At 41.6% G+C, this 27,349-nt stretch overlaps 1 long non-coding RNA gene across 1 annotated transcript; it reads left to right on the forward strand.

Moving 5' to 3' along the window:
• Nucleotides 1-24,071: 24,071 nt before the first annotated feature.
• On the forward strand, nt 24,072-26,153 carry LOC139830252 (uncharacterized). Its single transcript, XR_011742243.1, has 3 exons — nt 24,072-24,176; nt 24,346-24,457; nt 26,049-26,153. It is a non-coding gene; the product is annotated as an uncharacterized lncRNA (long non-coding RNA).
• The last annotated feature ends 1,196 nt before the right edge of the window (nt 26,154-27,349 follow it).

Consider the following 27,349-nt stretch of genomic DNA (forward strand, 5'->3'; position numbering starts at 1 on the left):
GGAAGAGGTCAAAGATATCCCTCTCAAGCAACCCTGCAATCACGATACAAGAAGTCTCTTGTGTCCCCAACACACCTAATACACTTGTCAGATGTATAGGTGCACTAGTTCGACGAAGAGATAGTGAAATACAAGTAGTATGGATGTATATGAGTGGTAATAACAATCTGAATAAAATATGGCAGCGAGTAAAGATGCAACAGAAGAGTAAACAAACGGAGATTCGATGTTTGGAAACAAGGCCTAGGGATCATACTTTCACTAGTGGACACTCTCAACATTGATCACATAATAAAACCAATCTACACTCTTTTGTTGGATGATGAACACCACTAATTGCGTAGGGCTACAAGAGCACCTCAATGCCGGAGTTAACAAGCTCCACAACATTCGATGTTCATATTTAAATAATCTTAGAGTGCATGATAAACCAACGCAATCACACCGAGAACTAACATAGCATGCACACCGTCACCGACAGACTATGAAAGGGGGAATAAATTGCATCAATACCATCATAGTAATAGTTAACTTCATAATCTACAAGAGATCACAATCATAAACTACGCCAAGTACTACACGATGCACACACTGTCACCATTACACCATGGAGGAGGAGTAGAATACTTTAATAACATCACTAGAGTAGCACATAGATGATATTCAACTAGATCACAAAGAGAGAGATGAACCACATAGCTACAGCAGAGCCCTCAGCCCCGGGGGTGAATTACTCCCTCCTCATCATGGAGACAGCGATGGCGGTGAAGATGGCGGTGGAGATGGCGGTGGAGACGACTCCGGGGGCAATTCCCCGCCCCGGCAGGGTGCCGGAACAGAGACTTCTGTCCCCCGAATTGGAGTTTCACGATGGCGGTGGCTCTGGAAGGTTTTCTCGGGTTTCGTCAATCGTCCTAGGGTTTTCGCGACGGAGACCTTAAGTAGGCGAAAGGGCAGCCTCGGAGGGGGCCTGGTGGGCCCACACACTAGGGGGTGCGCCCCACCCCTTGGTCGCGCCGCCCTGGCATGTGGGGCCCCCCTGGCTCCTCTCCAGTACTTCTTCGATGCTCTGGAACCTTCTGGGAAAAATAGGATGTTGGGCGTTGATTTCGTCCGATTCCGAGAATATTTCCTTTCTAGGATTTCTGAAACCAAAAACAGCAGAAAACAGCAACTCGCACTTCGGCATCTCGTTAATAGGTTAGTTCCAGAAAATGCATCAAAATGATATAAAGTGTGAACAAAACATGTAGGTATTTTCATAAAACTAGCATGGAACATAAGAAATTATAGATACGTTTGGGACGTATCAAGCATCCCCAAGCTTAGTTCCTACTCGCCCTCGAGTAGGTAAACGATAACAAAGATAATTTCTTAAGTGACATGCTATCATAATCTTGATCAATAAAATTGTAAAGCATATGTAATGAATGCAGCGATTCAAAGCAATGGTAAAGATAATGACTAAACAATTGAATCATATAGCAAAGACTTTTCATGAATAATACTTTCAAGACAAGCATCAATAAGACTTGCATAAGAGTTACTCATAAGGCAATAGATTCTTAGTAAAAGGCATTGAAGCAACACAAAGGATGATTAAGTTTCAACAATTGCTTTCAACTTGTAACATGTATATCTCATGGATAATTGTCAACACAAAGTAATATAACAAGTGCAATAGGTAAACAGGTAGGAATCAATGCACACAGTTGATACAAGTGTTTGCTTCTGAGATAGAAGGAATAGGTAAACTGACTCAACATAAAGTAAAAGAATGGCCCTTCGCAGAGGGAAGCAGGGATTACTATATTTGTGCTAGAGCTTTTCATTTTGAAAACAAGAAACAATTTTTCAACGGTAGTAATAAGCATATGTGTTATGTATAAGATATCCTATAAGTTGCAAGCCTCATGCATAGTATACCAATAGTGCTCGCACCTTGTCCTAATTAGCTTGGATTAACATGGATTATCATTGCATAGCATATGTTTCAACCAAGTGTCACAAAGGGGTACCTCTATGCCGCCTGTACAAAGGTCTAAGGAGAAAGCTCGCATTGGATTTCTCGCTTTTGATTATTCTCAACTTAGACATCCATACCGGGACAACATAGACAACAGATAATGGACTCCTCTTTAATGCATAAGCATTCAACAACAGTTAATATTCTCATAAGAGATTGAGGATTAATTGTCCAAACTGAAACTTCCACCATGAATCATGGGTTTAGTTAGCGGCCCAATGTTCTTCTCTAACAGTATGCATACTCAAACCATTTGATTGTGAGAACCGCCCTTACTTCAGACAAGACGAACATGCATAGCAACTCACATGATATTCAACAAAGGTAAAAGAGTTGATGGCGTCCCCAGAAACATGGTTACCGCTCAACAAGCAACTTATTAAGAAATAAGACACATAAGTACATATTCTTCACCACAATAGTTTTTAAGGCTATTTGTCCCATGAGCTATATATTGCAAAGGCAAAGAATAGAAGTTTTAAAGGTAGCACTCAATTAATTTACTTTGGAATGGCGGAGAAATGCCATGTGGTAGGTAGGTATGGTGGACACAAACGGCATGGTTATTGGCTCAAGGATTTTGATGCACGAGAAGAATTCCTCTCAATACAAGGCTAGGCTAGCAAGGTTGTTTGAAGCAAACTCAAGTATAAAAGGTGCAGCAAAGCTCACATATGAACATATTGCAAGCATTATAAGACTTTACATCGTCTCCTTGTTGTTCAAACACCTCAACCAGAAAATATCTAGACTCTAGAGAAACTAATCATGCAAACCAAATTTTAACAAGCTCTATGTAGTTCTTCATTAATAGGTGCAAAGTACATGATGCAAGAGCTTAAACATGATCTATTGAGCACAACAATTGCCAAGTATCAAATTATTCAAGACATTATACCAATTACCACATGCGGCACTTTCCGTTTCCAACCATATAACAATGAACGAAGCAGTTTCAACCTTCGCCATGAACATTAAGATAAAGCTAAGAACACATGTGTTCATATGAACCAGCAGAGCGTGTCTCTCTCCCACACAAGCATTTATTCAGAGAATGAAAATAACAAAACGAAAATAAAAGCACACAGACGCTCCAAGTAAAGCACATAAGATGTGATGGAATAAAAATATAGTTTCACTAGAGGAACCTGATAAGTTGTCGATGAAGAAGGGGATGCCTTGGGCATCCCCAAGCTTAGATGCTTGAGTCTTCTTGAAATATGCAGGGATGAACCACGGGGGCATCCCCAAGCTTAGACTTTTCACTCTTCTTGATCATAGTATATCATCCTTCTCTCTTGACCCTTGAAAACTTCCTCCACACCAAACTCGAAACAAACTCATTAGAGGGTTAGTGCGTAATCAAAAATTCACATGTTCAGAGGTGACACAATCATTCTTAACACTTCTGGACATTGCTCAAAGCTACTGGAAGGTAATGGAACAAAGAAATCCATCCAACACAGCGAAAGAGGCAATGCGAAATAAAAGGCAGAATCTGTCAAAATAGAACAGTCCGTAAAGACGAATTTTGTAGAGGCACCAGACTTGCTCAGATGAAAATGCTCAAATCGAATGAAAGTTGCGTACATATCTGAGGATCACGCACGTAAATTGGCAGATTTTTCTGAGTTACCTACAGAGAACACTGCCCAAATTCGTGACAGCAAGAAATCTGTTTCTGCGCAGTAATCCAAATCTAGTATTGACTTTACTATCAAAGACTTTACTTGGCACAACAAATGCAATAAAATAAGATAAGGAGAGGTTGCTACAGTAGTAACAACTTCCAAAACACAACAAAACAGTAGCAAAATAAACACATGGGTTATTTCCCAAGAAGTGCTTTCTTTATAGCCATTAAGATGGGCTCAGCAATTTTAATGATGCACTCGCAAGACATTAGAGTTGAAGCAAAAGAGAGCATCAAAATGCAAGTTCAAAACACATTTAAGTCTAACCCACTTCCTATGCATAGGAATCTTGTACACAAATGAATTCATGAAGAACAAAGTGACAAACATAGGAAGATAAAACACGAGTAACTTCAAGATTCTCAACATAGAGAGGGGAAACTTAATATTATTAAGATGCATATAACCATGTTTCCCTCTCTCGTAATAACTTTCAGTAGCATCATTGATGAAATCCACAATATAACCATCACTTAAAACATTCTTATCATGGTTCATATGCATAAAGGTATCATTAATTTTGGCGTAAGAAGAGTTCTTCTCATTAATAGTAATTGGAGCAAGATTATTATCAAGAATTTGAACATGGTAAACAAGTTGCATATTAAGGGAATTGTTTTTAGCAATCCAATCATAACGATGACAAGTTTCATAAGGATAGTTATAACCTATATCATAGCATTCTTTATAATAATCATCAAAGATTGGAGGCATAGTGTCATCATAAGAAATAGAATAGTTATCTTTCACAGTATGTTCATCTGTGACAATACCACCGTTGTTACTAGAAGGAGATGTATCAAACATATAATGATCAGTAGCAAAAGGATTTTCAAACACCTCATCCCCAAGCTTAGAGCTTTCTGTATCATTATGGGAGGAAGCATGGATAGTACTGATACTATGGCAATTGTTAACATCATCATTTTCAGAATTAGTTTCCCAGAGATTTCCAATATCAAAAGTAGTATGCTCTTCTAAATCATAATCACTAATATAGGTAAAGGGCATAGGAATATCATTGTACTCAGATTCGTTATCATAATAATCATTAGGAGCAACATACTTACGGTTACCTATCGTTATCTCATACATGCGGGGATATGTTGTTACCTCTTTCTTTTTATTTCCCTTCTTCTTCTTCTTCGTTCCCTTCTTCTTCTTCTTTTCCTTCTCCTCGTCACCTTCAGCAGGGAGAGGCTTGATGAGGGGCTCCTCCACATAACCTGATTTGTTTCCAGAAACAATAGAAGAAACTTGGGAGGATTCCTCCTTTTCATTAATAAGTTCAAAACACACAGCGGTCCTATCATATTTTGGCAAAGTGTCATCTTCTAAAATATTTTGTATGTAAATATTTGTATGGCCATTATCAATGCAATAAGAAAAACACCCACGCAGGACATCATCAATATCAAGATCACTCATATGTAATAAAGAGATTTTCCTCGATAACTCTTCACACCACAAAAATAGAGTAAGTTCATCATGCTGGTTAGGAGTAATTTCATCATCACAATACAAATTTGCAGCACTTACGGGGTTCGAATTATCATTGGAGGAGCATTGAAAATTAAAATGACCCACTTCATGACAAAGTTCACAAATAAAAGGATAGCTGGCACAAACTTTTTTACCAAGATCATCTAGAGCCCTAGACCACTTTCTAGTTTTTTCATTAATATGGTGGATACAATATTCATCTTTGATTTGATTAATTCCACAAGGTCTATGCATTCGACAAAAATTAACATGCTTATAGGAAATAGCATTCTTAGGAGTTTGAGCCTGTTTATTGCAATCATTAACAACAATTTCATCCTTCATGCAAGCATCTTTAAAAGGTTCATGATACTTATCAAAATTCTTCCTAGGCAATTCAAAATGGGAGGCAAAAGCTTTATAAAGATTTGCAACAACTTGAGAGTCAAGACCATAAGTAGCACTCATACTTCGAATTTTATCAGTATCCATAAAAGTTTCAATGCATTCATAATCATAATTTATACCTGACTCTTTACCTTCGTTGTTCTCCCATCCTTCAGTGTTCTCCTGAATCCGATCAAGAAGGTCCCTTTTAAACTCTTCTTCATTGCGTGTAAATGATCCAGAACAAGTAGTATCCAGGAAGGTTTTATCTTGAAAAGAAAGTCTTGCATAGAAATTATCAATGATGATATTACCAGGAAGCTCATGATTGGGGCATTTGAGCATTAAAGACTTCAATATCCCCCATGCTTGGGCAATACTCTCTCCATCATGAGGCCAGAAATTATATATGCGGTTCCGGTCTTTGTGAATTTCACTTGGAGGATAGAATTTAGAGTAAAATAGAGGCACAATATCCTTCCAATCAAGAGAATGCCTATCCTTCAGCAGTTTGTACCAATGCGCCGCTTTACCAGACAGCGACATAGAGAATTGTTTCTTCTTCACTTCATCCATAGAGATACCTGCACACTTGAATAACCCGCATAATTCATGCAAAAACAGTAAATGATCTCCAGGATGGCCAGTTCCATCCCCTTCATAGCGGTTATCCATAACATGTTCAATAATTTTCATAGGTATTTTATATGAAGCACTTTCAGCAGGTGGATTTAAAATATCAGAAGCATCATTAGAGTTATCGCATATGGGAGATAAAGCATTATCAGAGCAAAATATTTCTTCCAAAGCTGAGGAGCAAAAAAGATTATTTTTATATAAACTAGCTTCCCCAAGCTTAGACTTTTCCATAGCATTAGCAGTAATTGCATTCATACTAATAACATTGTTACTATCATGCAGATAAGGTTCCATAGGTTTTTTAATTTTCGCATCAAACAATTCATATCTTAACTCAGGAAATAGATTAAAAAGCTCATTGTTGTCCATTATGCCTGACTAGTGTAAACAAGAAACAACAAGATGCAATTGCAGGATCTAAAGGAAATAGCTTCGAGCACACACACAACGGCAACAGAAAAGTACTTAGTTACCTGGGACCGGAGTATGAGTGCCTTTTACCTTTCCTCCCCGGCAACGGTGCCAGTAAAGTGCTTGATGTCTACGGGTGCTTCTATTCTTGTAGACAGTGTTGGGCCTCCAAGAGCAGAGGTTTGTAGAACAGCAGCAAGTTTCCCTTAAGTGGATCACCCAAGGTTTATCGAACTCAGGGAGGAAGAGGTCAAAGATATCCCTCTCAAGCAACCCTGCAATCACGATACAAGAAGTCTCTTGTGTCCCCAACACACCTAATACACTTGTCAGATGTATAGGTGCACTAGTTCGGCGAAGAGATAGTGAAATACAAGTAGTATGGATGTATATGAGTGGTAATAACAATCTGAATAAAATATGGCAGCGAGTAAACATGCAACAGAACAGTAAACAAACGGAGATTCGATGTTTGGAAACAAGGCCTAGGGATAATACTTTCACTAGTTCGTCCTAGGGTTTTCGCGACGGAGACCTTAAGTAGGCGGAAGGGCAGCCTCGGAGGGGGCCTGGTGGGCCCACACACTAGGGGGGCGCGCCCCACCCCTTGGCCGCGCCGCCCTGGCGTGTGGGGCCCCCTGGCTCCTCTCCGGTACTTCTTCGGTGCTCTGGAACCTTCCGGGAAAAATAGGATGTTGGGCGTTGATTTTGTCCGATTCCGAGAATATTTCCTTTCTAAGATTTCTGAAACCAAAAACAGCAGAAAACAACAACTGGCACTTCGGCATCTCGTTAATAGGTTAGTTCCGGAAAATGCATTAAAACAATATAAAGTGTGAACAAAACATGTAGGTATTGTCATAAAACTAGCATGGAACATAAGAAATTATAGAAACGTTTGGGACGTATCAAGCCCCCTCCCTCTCCTCCTCATTATATAGGTAGAAATCCCCAAGTGTTGGTATCCAAGTCTTCGAATAAGACCCGAAACCAAAACCTACCAAAGGGACAAAACCTACCCAAGGGGGGGAATCCCACTCAAGGTGGGACTTCCACCCCTTCCTTGGGGGGGTTGGCCGGCCACCTATGGTGGAGCCCACCTGGGACTCCTCCCCTTAGGGTTTGGCCGGCCATACAAGGTGGAGTCCCTCCGGGACTCCACTTTCCATGGTGATTTCTTCCGGACTTTTCTAGAACCTTCTAGAACCTGCCATAAATGCACCGGATCATTTCCAAACTTGGAATATGACTTCCTATATATGAATCTTATTCTCCGGACCATTCCGGAACTCCTCGTGATGTCCTGGATCCCATCCGAGACTCCGAACAAAACTTAAGTGTGTCACCCTACGGTTCGTGAACTATGCAGACATGGTTGAGACTTCTCTCCGACCAATAACCAATAGCGGGATTTGGAGATCCATAATGGCTCCCACATATTCAACGATGACTTAGTGATCGAATGAACCATTCACATACGATACCGATTCCTTTTGTCACGCGATATTTTACTTGTCCGAGGTTTGATCATCGGTATCTCTATACCTTGTTCAACCTCGTCTCCTGACAAGTACTCTTTACTCGTACCGTGGTATGTCATCTCTTATGAACCATTCATATGCTTGCAAGCTAATTAGACGACATTCCATCGAGAGGGCCCAGAGTATATCTATCCTTCATCGGGATGGACAAATCCCACTGTTGATCCATATGCCTCAACTCATACTTTCCAGATACTTAATCCCACCTTTATAACCACCCATTTACGCAGTGGCGTTTGATGTAATCAAAGTAACCTTCCGGCATAAGTGATTTACATGATCTCATGGTCGAAAGGACTAGGTAACTATGTATCGAAAGCTTATAGCAAATGAACTTATTGACGTGATCTTATGCTACGCTTAATTGGGTGTGTCCATTACATCATTCACATAATGACATAACCTTGTTATTAATAACATCCAATGTTCATGATCATGAAACTATGATCATCTATTAATCAACAAGCTAGTTATACAAGAGGCTTACTAGGGACTCCTTGTTGTTCACATAACACACATGTATCAATGTTTCGGTTAATACAATTATAGCATGGTATGTAAACATTATCATAAACACAAAGATATATTATAATAACCATTTTATTATTGCCTCTTGGGCATATCTCCAACAGTCTCCCACTTGCACTAGAGTCAATAATCTAGTTTACATTTGTAAAGATATAACACCTTGGCCTTCCGGTGCTTTATCATGTATTGCTCACGGGAGAAGTTTTAGTCAACGGATCTGACACGCTCAGAAACGTATGTATTTTGCAATTTATTTGCGTCTCAACGCATCACTCATTTTCCAAATGAGTCGGCATTATTCTTATATGTTCAGTCCTCTGGTGGAACCTTAATTCCGCGGTCTGAAATATGTCACTAATATTGTCATACACAATATAGCTTCAAAGTTCTGACACTATCGGAACTACATCAAGTTCTCAAAGAACTCTTCGACTTAAACATCCTTAGTCATTGTCAAAACAATGACATACTATGCCTTCGTTTGTAGAATCCGTCACAATATTTAGAACTCTTCTAAATCTAGCATTGTGCTACCTTTTAAACAACACTTATCCTAATTTGAGATTTGTATTTAATTTTTATATGTGACCAAACAAATATCGGTGCAACACCTTACAGCGATTTGTTTGTCATTACCCCATATAAAACTATATATGTATCCTTGGTTCTTCTAAAGCACACAGCGATATTCTTACTGTTTGTCCAATGATCATCACATGAATCATTCTGGTATATGCTCCTAACTTTTTAGAGGATAGGACATCTGAGTTTGTACATATTATTCATGATCTAAAATCACTCATGTGTTTTTACTCATCGAGTGTCAATTACACTCAAGTCTTGTTAACCTTCTTAATATTTCTATATTGAACTACTTCAATATCCATTCTATGTACTTTGAATTAAACTTATTATGTGTTTCAATCTATCTTCATAGATCTTGACACTAAATATGTTTCAGTCCATATCCTTCCATTAAAGTTAATTCTCAGTGAAACCTTTTAATCAAGTATATAATTACATCATTTATAACCAACTATATGTCATCTACATAAAGTATTATAAATATGTCTCAGTGCTCCCAATTAATTTCTTGCAAATGCAAGCATCTTCATCGTTTCTAATGAAATCAAAAACTCTTTGACTATTTCATCTGGTGAAGATTCCAACTCCGTGATACTCACTTCATCCAATTGAAGTTCGTATACCTATCTAGTATTCCACGGACTAGCAAAACTCTTGGTTGTATCTAGTATACACTTTTAATACATACTTCTGTTAAGTAATGTATTTTGCCATCCTACTAGCATATCTCATAAAAGAAATATGTAGCGATTACTAGAATAATCCACATAGACTATAAGCATTGCGACGGAAGATCTAATCTTATCGTAGTCAACTTTTTGAACTTTGTTGTAAACAACTTTTCGACAAGACGAGCTTCCTCAAGGATATTCCATCCAAGTCCATCAATTTTATAGATCCATTTACTTTCAAAAAGTATTCATCTATCATGGATTTCATGGCGTATAGCCATTTTAACGGAGTCAGGGCCCATCATAACTTCTTTGTTTGTAGTTGGTTTATCATTGTTCAAAATCAATCCTTTGTCCACAAATCATTTATTTGATCACAAAGTAAACCATACCTACAAGGTTCAATATGTACTTCGATCTCCATGGCTAAAAAGCTTTGTAGTCATGGGAGCCATGATCGTCGTGGCCGCTTCCGGAACCAATTTTGATGCTGCGCTATTCTGATCATTATGCTCAGGTTCATAAACCTTATAAAATTCTATTGTCCTTCCACTCAAATACTTCGCTAGAAACAATTTCTTGGAAATAAATAAGAAACATTGACAAACACTTTTGTCTTTATATCCATAGTGGAAAGAATTCCCAATCAATACTTTGGGTTAACCAACAAAGACATTCATCCGATTTTGGTTGTGAACTCTTAGACTATTAGGGTTTATACCCATGCCATAACTCGTATGGTGTCATTTCAACGGATCATGATGATGATCTATTTAGTGTAAAAGCGGTAGTCACTAAAGCATAATCCACAAAAATATAATGGCATTCAATATTTTATCTCATCATTGACCCAACAAGGTTTGGATACATCTCTCGGATACTCCATCATCACTATGATACTCCAAGAAACGTGAGTTGTAAAACAATTTCATAACTCTCTTAGATGTTCGCTAAAACTCGTAATTCAAATATTTCTACCATGATCAAATCATAGATATTTGACTTTTCTATTCCGATGATTTTCACTTCATGCTGAAATTTATTTGAATCCATTCAAATGTTTCAAACTTCTTCCTTATCGAATATATCCACATATATATACTCAATTCATTGTTGGAAGTTTTCATGAAGTAGAAGAATCTCCCGCACACAACTATGCCCAGTGAACCATATGCATCATCATGTATGTTTCCACTAAGATGGTTGCCCGTTTCAACTCTTGGCCTATGAACGGTATTTTAGTCATTTTCTTTAGAAAAGATTTGCAAGCGCCAGATGATTCAAAAATCAAATGACTCCAAAAATCCATTTGCATGGAGTTCCTTCATGCGTTCCTTTCTAACATGACCTAAATGGCAGTTCCACAAATAAGTGGAATTCAAATCATTTGCCTTATGGCATTTTAGCGTCAGTGTTATGTGTGTGTGTGTTTCACCATTAAGATTTATAATAACTTATCCATCGTACATGGAGTAATGTCATAATTTGAACAACTCATTGTTTTCATTTGACCAGAGCAAAATAACAGTTATTAAGTTCTTTATTATAAATTCTAAGGGTTAGATAGAATGCGAACGACGAACATAATAACACTTTATTTTTGTTCCAGACGTGCATTCCTATCATATTCCTTGTCAGTCATTTAGGCCATTGTATTCTTGTATTGCGTTGTTTTGTATGACACTTCATACCAACCAATATGGTACAGATACCCAAGAATTTCATTGTGTGACCAAACTAGAAATACATTCATAACATGTATATCATTTATATACACCTGAGCTAGACTTTCTAGTCTTTCTTTCTTTCTGCCAAAATATCTTTTGTAGTTTCTCTTTTAGTTTTCCTCATTCTCAAAAAACACTTCACCTTCAATAACTTCTAAGTCCATTGGTCAAATACCAATAACCTTGAGGTTTTTACTTTGATCATCATATGACAAGTGTTTCAGATTTCACTATTAGTAATTTTTTAATACGATGAACAATTTCACTCATAATTTTATCCATCATTTCATGAAGACTTTCTGAGACCATGTCTGTACATGCTAGGCTCGTAAAGTTTAACCTCAGTATTCGCATGTGCAAATCTGGCTTGCACCCGTTGTATGCACACGTAGAATCTATACCTCAGTATTCGAAACGACGAGTCTTAGCAACAGTGCATACTAAGGACGATCACTTCATGGATATGCGAATATGTTAGTGCCCCAATAGTTGGAGGATTAGGATGCCTTGCGTCTTCAACCTTCGTACATTCCCATAAAACTTATGAGTTTATGTAGTCTCACCAAATTATATTCTATCACCTTGCAATAAGGTCTTAGATATCACATATATCTCATGCCTTGCTTATTTCTGAAAACAAAATTTCCAGCTCCTTACTTTTCAAACAGATTTGAACTTCAAGTTTCACGGAGACAAGATGTGTCACACCCCAACTTTTGCAACCATGTTTTGTTGTCCTGAGGGCAAAAATTAGGGGGAACAAAAACTTTTTCTATAGACTAATTATATGAATTGCCTTGATCTGCTTGTTGTTATGAATTGCTTGTTTTGCTTGTAGATGATTTTGCCTTCATCTATTGGTTCAATTAGATTGTCTTGAGTTGCTCCACCACATGAACCTCCTAGGTAAAAACCAACTAGCAACACATTAAACTAAAAACCTTTCCATCTATGGAACCCTGAATGCACCTATCTTGGGATCATCTCTGTTTTGCACTTTAGCTCACACTATCTTCTATTTAAGTTTGAATATCATCCACTCCTTATTATATCCTTTTTCCCTTGTCCTTGTCACAAACCCTAGGACCTCACAAATTTGGCTAAGTCCTAAAACTGTTACCCGGTCCCATTTTGGAGCCCCTGGATTAAGCTACCCCTTGCCATCCAAGGCAATGCACCTGGTTCTAGACCTACCTTGTCATGAGCACTTCCCAACCATGTCCTTGCCTTGAACCATATCCCTCTTATACTCATTTATACTTGTCTGTTTTGAGGCCAAGTCAAAAATCTGTTTTGGCAGGCTTAAAAAGTTCTAACTTTGGCAGTTGATCTCTTAGCACCCTCAAGTGTTATTGGTGACCTCAACACATGGATCTCATCTATAAAACACCCTCTACAACTTCCACGTCTTGCATGTGCCATGCTACCCTCACAATTCTTATTTTTCACTTGATCTTGCACCCTATCCAATGTTTAACCTCTAGATCACTTCTTTCTCTTTTAACTCTTTTTTTTATTTTACTCCAAGTTTAACCTCCACAAAACCAAGAGTGATGATGATATCCACACTAGTAGGTCATCATCCACCCTTGAGGATACTTTTTGGTTTTATTTTTCCTTTCTTTGTAAGAATTCCCAAAACCCTACTAGTGTTCCTTTCTAGTTATAGCCATAAAATTATCTCTAGTTTCAAAAAAAAAACTTTCAAAATTATTTCCCCTACTAAAATGTAGGATGTGAATGTTATTTCACATCATCCCCTTTTCACCCTAAAAAGTTTGTGCCATAGCATATTTTGTTTTTGATTTATATTAAAAACTTGGTTTTGTTACATATGCCATTCTTGCACTTTGTGTTGCCAAATAAATTGTGAGAATATTATACTTAGAATATTCTATGCCTTTAAGGCCTATTTTATTCAAATATTCATCTCTATGCCTCTACCTCAATTCAAATCTCCCATTCCTTCACAAATTCTTAACTCGAATCTTGATACTCTCAAATTACCATATTAATCCCTCCATCACCTAGAATCCATTGTGGTCAACTTAGCTTACACCTTGGACCATTGCCTTGCCCATTTTATGCATGTGTGTGGAGAGAAAGAATGTGGCCGGCCATGTTGATCATGGTATTGTGCCATGCCTTCCTCCTTTCTCCCTCCCTCCTCTCTTACTCACCTTGGGAACTCACAAACCTGCACCCCTACTACCTCTAGCACCTCTGCATCCCCTCCTTCTTCCCATAGTCAAACCCTACACTAGCCCCTCCATCATCTCTCCTCCTTCCCTATTCTATCAATGACATGGGCACATGTCCAAAGGCCCTAGACCTGCACCCCTATGCCTCTAACGTTGTCTCCAAGACTTCCCTGGCTCATTGGACCCATGAGGTGCCTAACACACGAGCCCCAAGCCCTAGCTTCCCCCTCCCTCCTCTTTCTTCCTTGGTGGTCACCCGTTCTTGCTCAAGAAGGAAGCAGGCACCTCAGCCATCGAGGCTGCGCCATGAAGACATCCTACTACCCCTCTAACCAACGGGCATGGTCCCGAGGCAAGCCCTTTCCCATAAAAGCCTCTCCCATGCTCGCCATGGACGTGGTCACCCCGTTCTGGGCGTGCTCGCGCGTTCCCAGACCTGCAGACCCCCTCTAGCCATACCTAGCTGTAGCCTGCAAAGGCATCGTACCAGGACCAGGTCGCAATGATGCTACGCCTCCCTCCTTCACCCACAACTTAGCAAACACCATCGAACACCTTCGTGCACGCGCAATCATCACCTCGTTTCGGAGAACCCAGACCACCTCTTTCCGGGTTTTCAGCTGCAATAAAACCACCGCTGGATGCCATGCACGATACTACAACCCAGCTGCTCGATCGCATCCTACCTCACTCGCCCCCGAACCGTGCACGATGCCCACCGTGAGCCCATCCCTCGGCTATAAAAAGCCACCCAGCCAGCCATCTTCCCCCTTCGCCTCCTCTCCACTACACCCCAACTCTCCACACTCCCAGCTCTCACACAGAAGCGCCGACACCCTCTGCTTTGGCTGCTGCTTGACGAAGGAGAAAGAAACGCCAGCGTAGTCACCGTGAGGGTGACGAGCATGCAGGGCTCGCCCCCAACGTCCCTGCCCCTCCCTCTCTGATCCATCCTTCTCGCTGCATGCTTCTGGGTCTAACACACATCCGCACGCCACCCAGGTCTGCCCCGAGGTCGCCGCCGGCACTTGTCCGAGAGGAGCACCGGGAGACAGTAGGAGCTGCTCGTTTCCTGCGTCGAGAAGATCTGCTGCGGAAGGAGGAGCACGTCGCCTGGACGCCCGCGACCCACCGCCGCCCGCCGGTGTCTCGCCGCAGACCGCTGCAGCCGCCGGTGAGCCTCCGCCCCGCCCCTGCTTTTTCTTCCCGTCCGCTGCTCGCGTCTCTGCGAGGCGTCGTGAGTACGACGGCCTCGAGCCGATCCTCCCGATCGTGGGGAGGGCTGCATGGCCTCTTCGGCCACGTCAGCCCAAGTGGCCTGGCCCGCCCGGGCCCTTCTCCCCTCCTTTCTTTTTTTTTCGTTTTTCTTCTACATCCACCAGGAATTCCTCCTGGGCCGGCCCAAGACCCCACACCCGCACGGCCCAGTAGTTTTCCCGCCCGATTAACCGTTTAAAAATTTGGAAATTGCTGAAAATGGTGATAGAAACCAATAGCACTGTTTTGTTAATAACTCGATATCTACAAACCCAAATCCAGTGAAACCAACTGCATTAGCTCAGAAATTTCACTACCTTTCCAATGCCACTGGCCTAGTATTTTTAGGATTTTTATACGATTTTTAGTGAATTAAACTTGTTCTATGTGTACTGCAGATTCTAGCTAATTCCTAAAATTATAGGATTAATATTTTTGTGTGAATCCAATTGGGATAGTCTTGTTTTAGTACTGGCCATCGAGGAAAAATAGTGTTAGTCTCTGTTCATGCATATTTCTTACTGTTACTAATGTGTATGTGTGACATGGATTGTTGAACCAAAACTCTTTGGTTTATTTTTAAACCTTTGCCCACTCTTTTATTTAAAAATTGGTCAACCAATGTTTTATTCTTGCAAAACAAAACCTCTGCAACTTAACCTTAGTTCTATTGTTTGGCTTAAGTCTTCAAATGGTGTGGCATATCATTTACTTCCTATTCTTGTGTAGTGTTGTGTAAGCTTTACAAAATAGAGAGAATGATTTCCCGCTTTTCGAAAAATGTTTCAAAAAATAATATGAATGTTTGTAATGCCCAACTAATGCACTTGTCCTCTTTATGATGTTATCTACCAGGGGATACTTAGTTGTGCCATGGTGATACCGAGAGAGGCAATTGCTAAGTTATGATACTCTCATACCTTTACTAGGTAAATAAAATGGGTTCTCTTTTAGTTGCTTTGTAGTATCTATAAGTTCTTTGTATGTTAGCCCGTAGTAAGGTGGTTAGCTATTGCTTGTTGATTGTTGAATGTTGCATGCTTGTTATGATTGGTGCAATGTGATTGATTGTGTTCCTTTTATATTTTCCGACGATAGATGCGAACGATTCCGGAGAAGAAGAAGAAGTGGTTCGGACAAGGATTTTATTTATATTGACGGGATTCTTATATTGATGAAGTTGAAGAAGTCCAGGGATAAATAAGCCAAGGCAAGCCATCTTTTGATCTCTGATATGATGTCTCTTTGGATGTCATCTTGTGCTATCAATAGCATCTAGGTTCTATGTGTGATGATCTCCATATTGTTGTCATCTATGCTTGGATGCAAGCATGGTACCTCTAGTAGTTTTCTCTTGTCAAGGTCTTGGTAATTGGTTGGGTGTATGGTATCATGGCCATTGCTATCCAACTTGCTTTCTATATTTAGCTTGAATATGTTCCACCTCGGGACAAGATTCATACTACACCCCCTTCTAGTGTAGATGTATCAATACCATGTTTTTGGTGTATCCTCAAATTGTGATGAGTATGCCTGTTTTCCCTTAATGGTGTTGGTGTTGGTCAATTCTCATCCCTATCTATCTATTGATTGGGCTAGATAGCACCACAAATCTGAAAGTATATTTCCTCTTGTGTTGTCATAATACATGCTTAGCTCAAGCAAGTATGATCCACTCCAATACCTCTTTTTCATACCCTCAATGGCGTGATGACCCTCATCTCGGCCATAGTGTTGTATTAGTTCAACTCATGAAACTTTAGAATGGGAACCCCTCAAGGCTTACCTTGTTGTAAATGTTTATGAAAACCTTGGGTGAGGCAATCTTACCCAAGCGTATGGTTTATGAAAGGAAAGGATCTTGACAAAGATGGTTGGAAAGAGGAAGGTGTGTGTGACTTGGGTTTTTGAGAAAAACGACACATGGTTCTTTGTATTCGCCCGGAACAACTAAGCAGCGCGACCATAGCTACTCCAACGTGGGCACGGGGCTTAACTTGACGTTTGTTCTTCTTAGCATGAGGCACCGCACAACTATACAAGGGTACGGTTACCCCCGAGTCCGGGTTGTCATGGTTGGGACAATAGTATAACGGGAGGCCTTCGTGGCTGACCCGTCCGGAAGACACTATGGGTCTCCTGGCTTGGCGGTGGAGCCACGCTCTAGAGGAGGTGAGCTGCCACGGTGCCGGGGAGGTACATACTCCATAGGGTAGGACCTCGTGTTAAGTCGAATGGGCAAAAGGTTATGTCCGGGTATCCGTCGTGGCATATGTCGTTATGCGGGGATGATGCCCACACGATAGGTATCCGGATAGTTGTGGTGAAAGTGTGCAAACTCTGCAGAGTCAAAACTATTCGAATAGCCGCGTCCGCGGTCATGGACGGTTGGGATGGCCGTTACAGAGCTGTGTCGAGTTTTGGTTTTGAAAATGATTTCCAAAGGAAATGTGTGTTGGAAGTACCGGAAGGGTACGGGAAAGATGGTGTGCCGACCATGTGGAGATGGTCGAGGAAAATGAAACAAAAGAGGGTGACCCTTCCTAGTGTTTCATGTAGAGGAACTCTGCTTTAACAAAGATATAGAGATGTCATAGGACTTTCTTAGTGTCCCCTTCAACTGTGATGTGGGATGCTATATCCACAAGAGAAACTGATTCTCTTTCACATGCTATATCCACCAGAGAAACTATTATTCCTCTCTTGTCTTCTTTAGTTAGAATTGTTATCACCTTCTTGATGGTTTGCGAGTACAATTCAAATGTACTCACGGCTTTGTCCCAGGCTATTTACTTGGCCAGACCTGGAGGACTTCGACAGATGAAGAAGGAGTTGACGACGTCTATGCGAGCTAGGAATGTCTTCCCAGTCAGTTGCCTGTAGGGTTAAGGCAGATGACTTGGGCCCTGCGCTGCTGAAGTGATTCCGCTACTCTGATGATTAGATTAGGCCCTTCGAGGCTATAATTTAAAGGTTGGTCATATGACCTTATTGTAATTTTCTTATTCCGTTTTGTAAAGGATGATGTAATTTGATATCAGTTCGGTTATGTGTTCACGGCACACTGATCATGGGAACGTGAACTGTATACATAACATGGTATTTCGGACAGCTAGTCCGGGGTCCCCACAGAGCTGGTATCAGAGCTATCCTGACTGTAGGAAACCTTAGTTAGCATGGACGTTAGTTAGGAAACAGGTACTTGGGAAAAACTATTTACGAAAACAAATTCTTTCTTTACTTGGAAGCATAGCTTCTACTCCTCTTATTTCTTCGAAACTTCCAAATTCTTATCTCTCCGCTTTATAAAAATGTGTTCGAAAATTCTTACTCTATTGTCTCATCCACTTCAAACCTACATACCGGACGATGTCCCCGACTCCGACCCGGAGACTCGAAGTCGAAGATGGATCAACCTTTTAGGAAGACTCATGTATCTCCAACAGCAGCTATTGAAGATTGGAGGCCGACTTACTGTGCCCACAAAGGGATAATTAGATCATGTCTTTGGTTGTCACCAAAGTCCGTCAGGGAACTGACCTTGTTCCTCCATGGACTTGCACTTTTGCAGTCGTCAGGGGTCAAGTCCTCAGTTCCTTGACTAGTAATTTTTAGGTTCGTCACGAGAAGTTGTCGTCTATGGAGCTCTTCAGCAATTAACCCTCCGAAGACCTCACGTCCCTGGGATGTTGAGACCAGAAGTCCTGCACAGTTTTCGCCTCCACGTCACCATCGACGACTCAACACCAGCTGGCTGCTTCACCACCAACTGCTTTGAGAATCCTTGTTGAAGTCGATGTCAGCCAGATGAAGACATCAACATATGTGACCAGCCCCAAACATATAGGATGGATAGGACAAACTCAATCGTTTTGATTGAGCTACCCCCACATATTAGGCATCCGTGGGTACTTAGAGTACCATGTTTGGTGTGGTGATTGCTTGAAGTTCCCTAAGTGTGTTGCCTTGAGTGTTTTTATTTGTTTGTTGTGTGTCTTGGCATTTCGGTCTGAAAAACACTCTTAGTATGATAACCCAGCGTAGTAAGCCTCCCTAAGATGTTTTCACCCTCACCTACCTCGCCGATGTTTTGCTAACTGCTGGTTAGTTGGATTAGTTAACGAAAAACTCTAACTCTAAACCCGTTAACAATTGTTTTTCTACCGTCAGTAAAAATAAAAAAAAACCCCTATCTACACTGACTACCTCCAAGATCAGCTGAAGCATCTCTACTACGCCAAGAAAGCAGAAGCCCATACCTTCAAGAGTGACTGCGCCTCTGCGAGAAGACATACTAACTTGGTCTAACCTTGGAGTAATCGCGCTAACCTCAAGGACAACTTCTTGAAAATACCCTCTAACACACCGTCTAACAAGCTGAGAGAAAAATAGCGTCAAAGCCAAGCTACATCACATGGTTCATCCAGTCCTCATCAACGTGAAGCTCATGAAGATACCTGAAGACTCAAGATCAGGTGTAGTTTGCCCGCTCACTTTGTAACTGGTATAAGTCAGCACCGACCCTCAAGCTGAAGATTGTCTTCGACAACCTCTGTTGCTGCTTCATATGGATACCAACCAGGAGTTTCATCAACCTACTAACGCATCCCATATGGTTTAGTTGACACCGTGAATGCCTCTTGAAGTTGTGGTCCACATGTCTCCCCTAAAGATCCTTCAACTGAATACAGAAGATCGACGACCTCTTCAGAAGCCCCAGACAGGACCATAAGGCAGAAGCTCTGAGTTTTTCCGAAAATCCCCGATGAAAAATCTTAAGGGTGGACCACTAAAATTTGGAGCTGAGCCTAAAATTTTAAACTTTTCTAAAAACGCCGTTGGGAACTTGGGATGCACTAACTTCCCTTAAAGCTGTGAACTAGACATCGCTCCCTGAAGATGTTTTGACTCAAGACGAGAGATTGGTGACTTCTTCAAAAGCGCCTGACAAGACTCCGTGGCCGAAGCTTAGAATTTTGAAAACCCCGGTGAACAATTTTAAGGGTGGAAGACTTCGTCTTCCACTAAAATTTAAAGTTAACTCTAAAAAGTTTTCAACCCTGCTAAAGCACAGCTGGAGTACAAAAACTCTCCCAGAATCATGAACCCCATCTAGAATCATTAAGAAGCTTTAGATCTAACACATCCGTGGAGTAGTCAACCTCTTCGCGAAGCTTACTCTCGGCTAGAATCTACAGTGACTCTCAGAAGCTGAAGCTACGACCTTCTCGACAACTGCACGTCTACAGAAGGATGGAGTCTAACTTTAGTTAAACTTTACAGCCCCTCTAGTCCTACGCTTTGTAATCTCGGGACGAGATTATTTTAAGGGTGGAAGAGCTGTCACACCCCAACTTTTGCAACCATGTTTTGTTGTCCTGAGGGCAAAAATTAGGGGGAACAAAAACTTTTTCTATAGACTAATTATGTGAATTGCCTTGATCTGCTTGTTGTTATGAATTGCTTGTTTTGCTTGTAGATGATTTTGCCTTCATCTGTTGGTTCAATTAGATTGTCTTGAGTTGCTCCACCACATGAACCTCCTAGGTAAAAACCAACTAGCAACACATTAAACTAAAAACCTTTCCATCTATGGAACCCTGAATGCACCTATCTTGGGATCATCTTTGTTTTGCACTTTAGCTCACACTATCTTCTATTTAAGTTTGAATATCATCCACTCCTTATTATATCCTTTTTCCCTTGTCCTTGTCACAAACCCTAGGACCTCACAAATTTGGCTAAGTCCTAAAACTGTTACCCGGTCCCATTTTGGAGCCCCTGGATTAAGCTACCCCTTGCCATCCAAGGCAATGCACCTGGTTCTAGACCTACCTTGTCATGAGCACTTCCCAACCATGTCCTTGCCTTGAACCATATCCCTCTTATACTCATTTATACTTGTCTGTTTTGAGGCCAAGTCAAAAATCTGTTTTGGCAGGCTTAAAAAGTTCTAACTTTGGCAGTTGATCTCTTAGCACCCTCAAGTGTTATTGGTGACCTCAACACATGGATCTCATCTATAAAACACCCTCTACAACTTCCACGTCGTGCATGTGCCATGCTACCCTCACAATTCTTATTTTTCACTTGATCTTGCACCCTATCCAATGTTTAACCTCTAGATCACTTCTTTCTCTTTTAACTCTTTTTTTTATTTTACTCCAAGTTTAACCTCCACAAAACCAAGAGTGATGATGATATCCACACTAGTAGGTCATCATCCACCCTTGAGGATACTTTTTGGTTTTATTTTTCCTTTCTTTGTAAGAATTCCCAAAACCCTACTAGTGTTCCTTTCTAGTTATAGCCATAAAATTATCTCTAGTTTCAAAAAAAAAACTTTCAAAATTATTTCCCCTACTAAAATGGAGGATGTGAATGTTATTTCACATCATCCCCTTTTCACCCTAAAAAGTTTGTGCCATAGCATATTTTGTTTTGGATTTATATTAAAAACTTGGTTTTGTTACATATGCCATTCTTGAACTTTGTGTTGCCAAATAAATTGTGAGAATATTATACTTAGAATATTCTATGCCTTTAAGGCCTATTTTATTCAAATATTCATCTCTATGCCTCTACCTCAATTCAAATCTCCCATTCCTTCACAAATTCTTAACTCGAATCTTGATACTCTCAAATTACCATATTAATCCCTCCATCACCTAGAATCCATTGTGGTCAACTTAGCTTACACCTTGGACCATTGCCTTGCCCATTTTATGCATGTGTGTGGAGAGAAAGAATGTGGCCGGCCATGTTGATCATGGTATTGTGCCATGCCTTCCTCCTTTCTCCCTCCCTCCTCTCTTACTCACCTTGGGAACTCACAAACCTGCACCCCTACTACCTCTAGCACCTCTGCATCCCCTCCTTCTTCCCATAGTCAAACCCTACACTAGCCCCTCCATCATCTCTCCTCCTTCCCTATTCTATCAATGACATGGGCACATGTCCAAAGGCCCTAGACCTGCACCCCTATGCCTCTAACGTTGTCTCCAAGACTTCCCTGGCTCATTGGACCCATGAGGTGCCTAACACACGAGCCCCAAGCCCTAGCTTCCCCCTCCCTCCTCTTTCTTCCTTGGTGGTCACCCGTTCTTGCTCAAGAAGGAAGCAGGCACCTCAGCCATCGAGGCTGCGCCATGAAGACGTCCTACTACCCCTCTAACCAACGGGCATGGTCCCGAGGCAAGCCCTTTCCCGTAAAAGCCTCTCCCATGCTCGCCATGGACGTGGTCACCCCGTTCTGGGCGTGCTCGCGCGTTCCCAGACCTGCAGACCCCCTCTAGCCATACCTAGCTGTAGCCTGCAAAGGCATCGTACCAGGACCAGGTCGCAATGATGCTATGCCTCCCTCCTTCACCCACGACTTAGCAAACACCATCGAACACCTTCGTGCACGCGCAATCATCACCTCGTTTCGGAGAACCCAGACCACCTCTTTCCGGGTTTTCAGCTGCACTAAAACCACCGCTTGATGCCGTGCACGATACTACAACCCAGCTGCTCGATCGCATCCTACCTCACTCGCCCCCGAACCGTGCACGATGCCCACCGTGAGCCCATCCCTCGGCTATAAAAAGCCACCCAGCCAGCCATCTTCCCCCTTCGCCTCCTCTCCACTACACCCCAACTCTCCACACTCCCAGCTCTCACACAGAAGCGCCGACGCCCTCTGCTTTGGCTGCTGCTCGACGAAGGAGAAAGAAACGTCGGCGTAGTCACCGTGAGGGTGACGAGCATGCAGGGCTCGCCCCCAACGTCCCTGCCCCTCCCTCTCTGATCCATCCTTCTCGCTGCATGCTTCTAGGTCTAACACACATCCGCACGCCACCCAGGTCTGCCCCGAGGTCGCCGCCGGCACTTGTCCGAGAGGAGCACCGGGAGACAGTAGGAGCTGCTCGTTTCCTGCGTCGAGAAGATCTGCTGCGGAAGGAGGAGCACGTCGCCTGGACGCCCGCGACCCACCGCCGCCCGCCGGTGTCTCGCCGCAGACCGCTGCAGCCGCCGGTGAGCCTCTGCCCCGCCCCTGCTTTTTCTTCCCGTCCGCTGCTCGCGTCTCTGCGAGGCGTCGTGAGTACGACGGCCTCGAGCCGATCCTCCCGATCATGGGGAGGGCTGCATGGCCTCTTCGGCCACGTCAGCCCAAGTGGCCTGGCCCGCCCGGGCCCTTCTCCCCTCCTTTCTTTTTTTTCGTTTTTCTTCTACATCCACCAGGAATTCCTCCTGGGCCGGCCCAAGACCCCACACCCGCACGGCCCAGTAGTTTTCCCGCCCGATTAACCGTTTAAAAATTTGGAAATTGCTGAAAATGGTGATAGAAACCAATAGCACTGTTTTGTTAATAACTCGATATCTACAAACCCAAATCCAGTGAAACCAACTGCATTAGCTCAGAAATTTCACTACCTTTCCAATGCCACTGGCCTAGTATTTTTAGGATTTTTATACGATTTTTAGTGAATTAAACTTGTTCTATGTGTACTGCAGATTCTAGCTAATTCCTAAAATTATAGGATTAATATTTTTGTGTGAATCCAATTGGGATAGTCTTATTTTAGTACTGGCCATCGAGGAAAAATAGTGTTAGTCTCTGTTCATGCATATTTCTTACTGTTACTAATGTGTATGTGTGACATGGATTGTTGAACCAAAACTCTTTTGTTTATTTTTAAACCTTTGCCCACTCTTTTATTTAAAAATTGGTCAACCAATGTTTTATTCTTCCAAAACAAAACCTCTGCAACTTAACCTTAGTTCTATTGTTTGGCTTAAGTCTTCAAATGGTGTGGCATATCATTTACTTCCTATTCTTGTGTAGTGTTGTGTAAGCTTTACAAAATAGAGAGAATGATTTCCCGATTTTCCAAAAATGTTTCAAAAAATAATATGAATGTTTGTAATGCCCAACTAATGCACTTGTCCTCTTTATGATGTTATCTACCAGGGGATACTTAGTTGTGCCATGGTGATACCGAGAGAGGCAATTGCTAAGTTATGATACTCTCATACCTTTACTAGGTAAATAAAATGGGTTCTCTTTTAGTTGCTTTGTAGTATCTATAAGTTCTTTGTATGTTAGCCCGTAGTAAGGTGGTTAGCTATTGCTTGTTGATTGTTGAATGTTGCATGCTTGTTATGATTGGTGCAATGTGATTGATTGTGTTCCTTTTATATTTTCCGACGATAGATGCGAACGATTCCGGAGAAGAAGAAGAAGTGGTTCGGACAAGGATTTTATTTATATTGACGGGATTCTTATATTGATGAAGTTGAAGAAGTCCAGGGACAAATAAGCCAAGGCAAACCATCTTTTGATCTCTGATATGATGTCTCTTTGGATGTCATCTTGTGCTATCAATAGCATCTTGGTTCTATGTGTGATGATCTCCATATTGTTGTCATCTATGCTTGGATGCAAGCATGGTACCTCTAGTAGTTTTCTCTTGTCAAGGTCTTGGTAATTGGTTGGGTGTATGGTATCATGGCCATTGCTATCCAACTTGCTTTCTATATTTAGCTTGAATATGTTCCACCTCGGGACAAGATTCATACTACACCCCCTTCTAGTGTAGATGTATCAATACCATGTTTTTGGTGTATCCTCAAATTGTGATGAGTATGCCTGTTTTCCCTTAATGGTGTTGGTGTTGGTCAATTCTCATCCCTATCGATCTATTGATTGGGTTAGATAGCACCATAAATCTGAAAGTATATTTCCTCTTGTGTTGTCATAATACATGCTTAGCTCAAGCAAGTATGATCCACTCCAATACCTCTTTTTCATACCCTCAATGGCGTGATGACCCTCATCTCGGCCATAGTGTTGTATTAGTTCAACTCATGAAACTTTAGAATGGGAACCCCTCAAGGTTTACCTTGTTGTAAATGTTTATGAAAACCTTGGGTGAGGCAATCTTACCCAAGCGTATGGTTTATGAAAGGAAAGGATCTTGACAAAGATGGTTGGAAAGAGGAAGGTGTGTGTGACTTGGGTTTTTGAGAAAAATGACACATGGTTCTTTGTATTCGCCCGGAACAACTAAACAGCACAACCATAGCTACTCCAACGTGGGCACGGGGCTTAACTTGACGTTTGTTCTTCTTAGCATGAGGCACCGCACAACTATACAAGGGTACGGTTACCCCCGAGTCCGGGTTGTCATGGTTGGGACAATAGTATAACGGGAGGCCTTCGGGGCTGACCCGTCCGGAAGACACTATGGGTCTCCTGGCTTGGCGGTGGAGCCACGCTCTAGAGGAGGTGAGCTGCCACGGTGCCGGGGAGGTACATACTCCATAGGGTAGGACCTCGTGTTAAGTCGAATGGGCAAAAGGTTATGTCCGGGTATCCGTCGTGGCATATGTCGTTATGCGGGGATGATGCCCACACGATAGGTATCCGGATAGTTGTGGTGAAAGTGTGCAAACTCTGCAGAGTCAAAACTATTCGAATAGCCGCGTCCGCGGTCATGGACGGTTGGGATGGCCGTTACAGAGCTGTGTCGAGTTTTGGTTTTGAAAATGATTTCCAAAGGAAATGTGTGTTGGAAGTACCGGAAGGGTACGGGAAAGATGGTGTGCCGACCATGTGGAGATGGTCGAGGAAAATGAAACAAAAGAGGGTGACCCTTCCTAGTGTTTCATGTAGAGGAACTCTGCTTTAACAAAGATATAGAGATGTCATAGGACTTTCTTAGTGTCCCCTTCAACTGTGATGTGGGATGCTATATCCACAAGAGAAACTGATTCTCTTTCACATGCTATATCCACCAGAGAATCTATTATTCCTCTCTTGTCTTCTTTAGTTAGAATTGTTATCACCTTCTTGATGGTTTGCGAGTACAATTCAAATGTACTCACGGCTTTGTCCCTGGCTATTTACTTGGCCAGACCTGGAGGACTTCGACAGATGAAGAAGGAGTTGACGACGTCTATGCGAGCTAGGAATGTCTTCCCAGTCAGTTGCCTGTAGGGTTAAGGCAGATGACTTGGGCCCTGCGCTGCTGAAGTGATTCCGCTACTCTGATGATTAGATTAGGCCCTTCGAGGCTATAATTTAAAGGTTGGTCATATGACCTTATTGTAATTTTCTTATTCCGTTTTGTAAAGGATGATGTAATTTGATATCAGTTCGGTTATGTGTTCACGGCACACTGATCATGGGAACGTGAACTGTATACATAACAGGGTATTTCGGACAGCTAGTCCAGGGTCCCCACAAGATGACTTTAGGTACTAATTGAAACCATAGCTCTTTGAATCAACAATGTGAGGTTTACTAAAAGTTTTGCAATAGGACTTAATCATTTCTTGATTCTTTAACAATACGGTACCAGTCCGTAAAGTTTCTTGTCAGACTTAATAGTATTTCTATCTCAATTATAAGACTAGCGCATGGTAGAAAACAGATGACAATACTACAAAATTAATTCAAAATACTACTCAGACTATGTTCATAATAATTAGTTCATGTTTTAATCTAATTACTAATGAACTCCCACTTAATACAACATCCCTCATAGTTGTTAAGTGGTACACGATCCAAATCCACTACACCAAAACCGATCATCACGTGAGATGATGTAGCTTCAATGGTGAACATCAACATGTTGATCATATCATCCATATGGCGCGTGTCCAACCTTTCGGTGTCCGTTGTCCCGAGGCCATGTCTGTACATGCTAGGCTCGTCAAGCAAACCCAAGTATTCCGCGTGTGCAACATGGCTTACACCTGTTGTATGTGAACGTTGAGTCTATCACATCCGATCATCACGAGATGCTTCAAAACGACGAACTATATCAACGGTGCATACGAGGGGTGAACACTTTATTATCTTGATATTAATGTGAGGGATCATCTTATAATGCTACCGTCGTGTTCTAAGCAAAATGAGATGCATAAAGGATTAACATCACATGCAATTCATATGTGATATGATATGGCCCTTTAGTCTTTGCGCCTTCGATCTTCATCTCCAAAGCACGGACATGATCTCCATCATCAACGGGCACGATCTCCATCATCGTCGGTGTAGCGTCAAGGTCCATGGCGCCGTCTTCATGGTTGTTCACCTTATGTAGCAACTATTACAACTACTTTGAAATACTACTCAACATGAAATTTAAAGACAACCATAAGGCTCCTGCCGGTTGCCACAATACAATAATGATCATCTCATACATATTCAT

This window comes from Lolium perenne, chromosome 4 (assembly GCF_019359855.2).
Source record: "Lolium perenne isolate Kyuss_39 chromosome 4, Kyuss_2.0, whole genome shotgun sequence".
In the NCBI taxonomy this organism is placed as follows: Eukaryota; Viridiplantae; Streptophyta; class Magnoliopsida; order Poales; family Poaceae; genus Lolium; species Lolium perenne.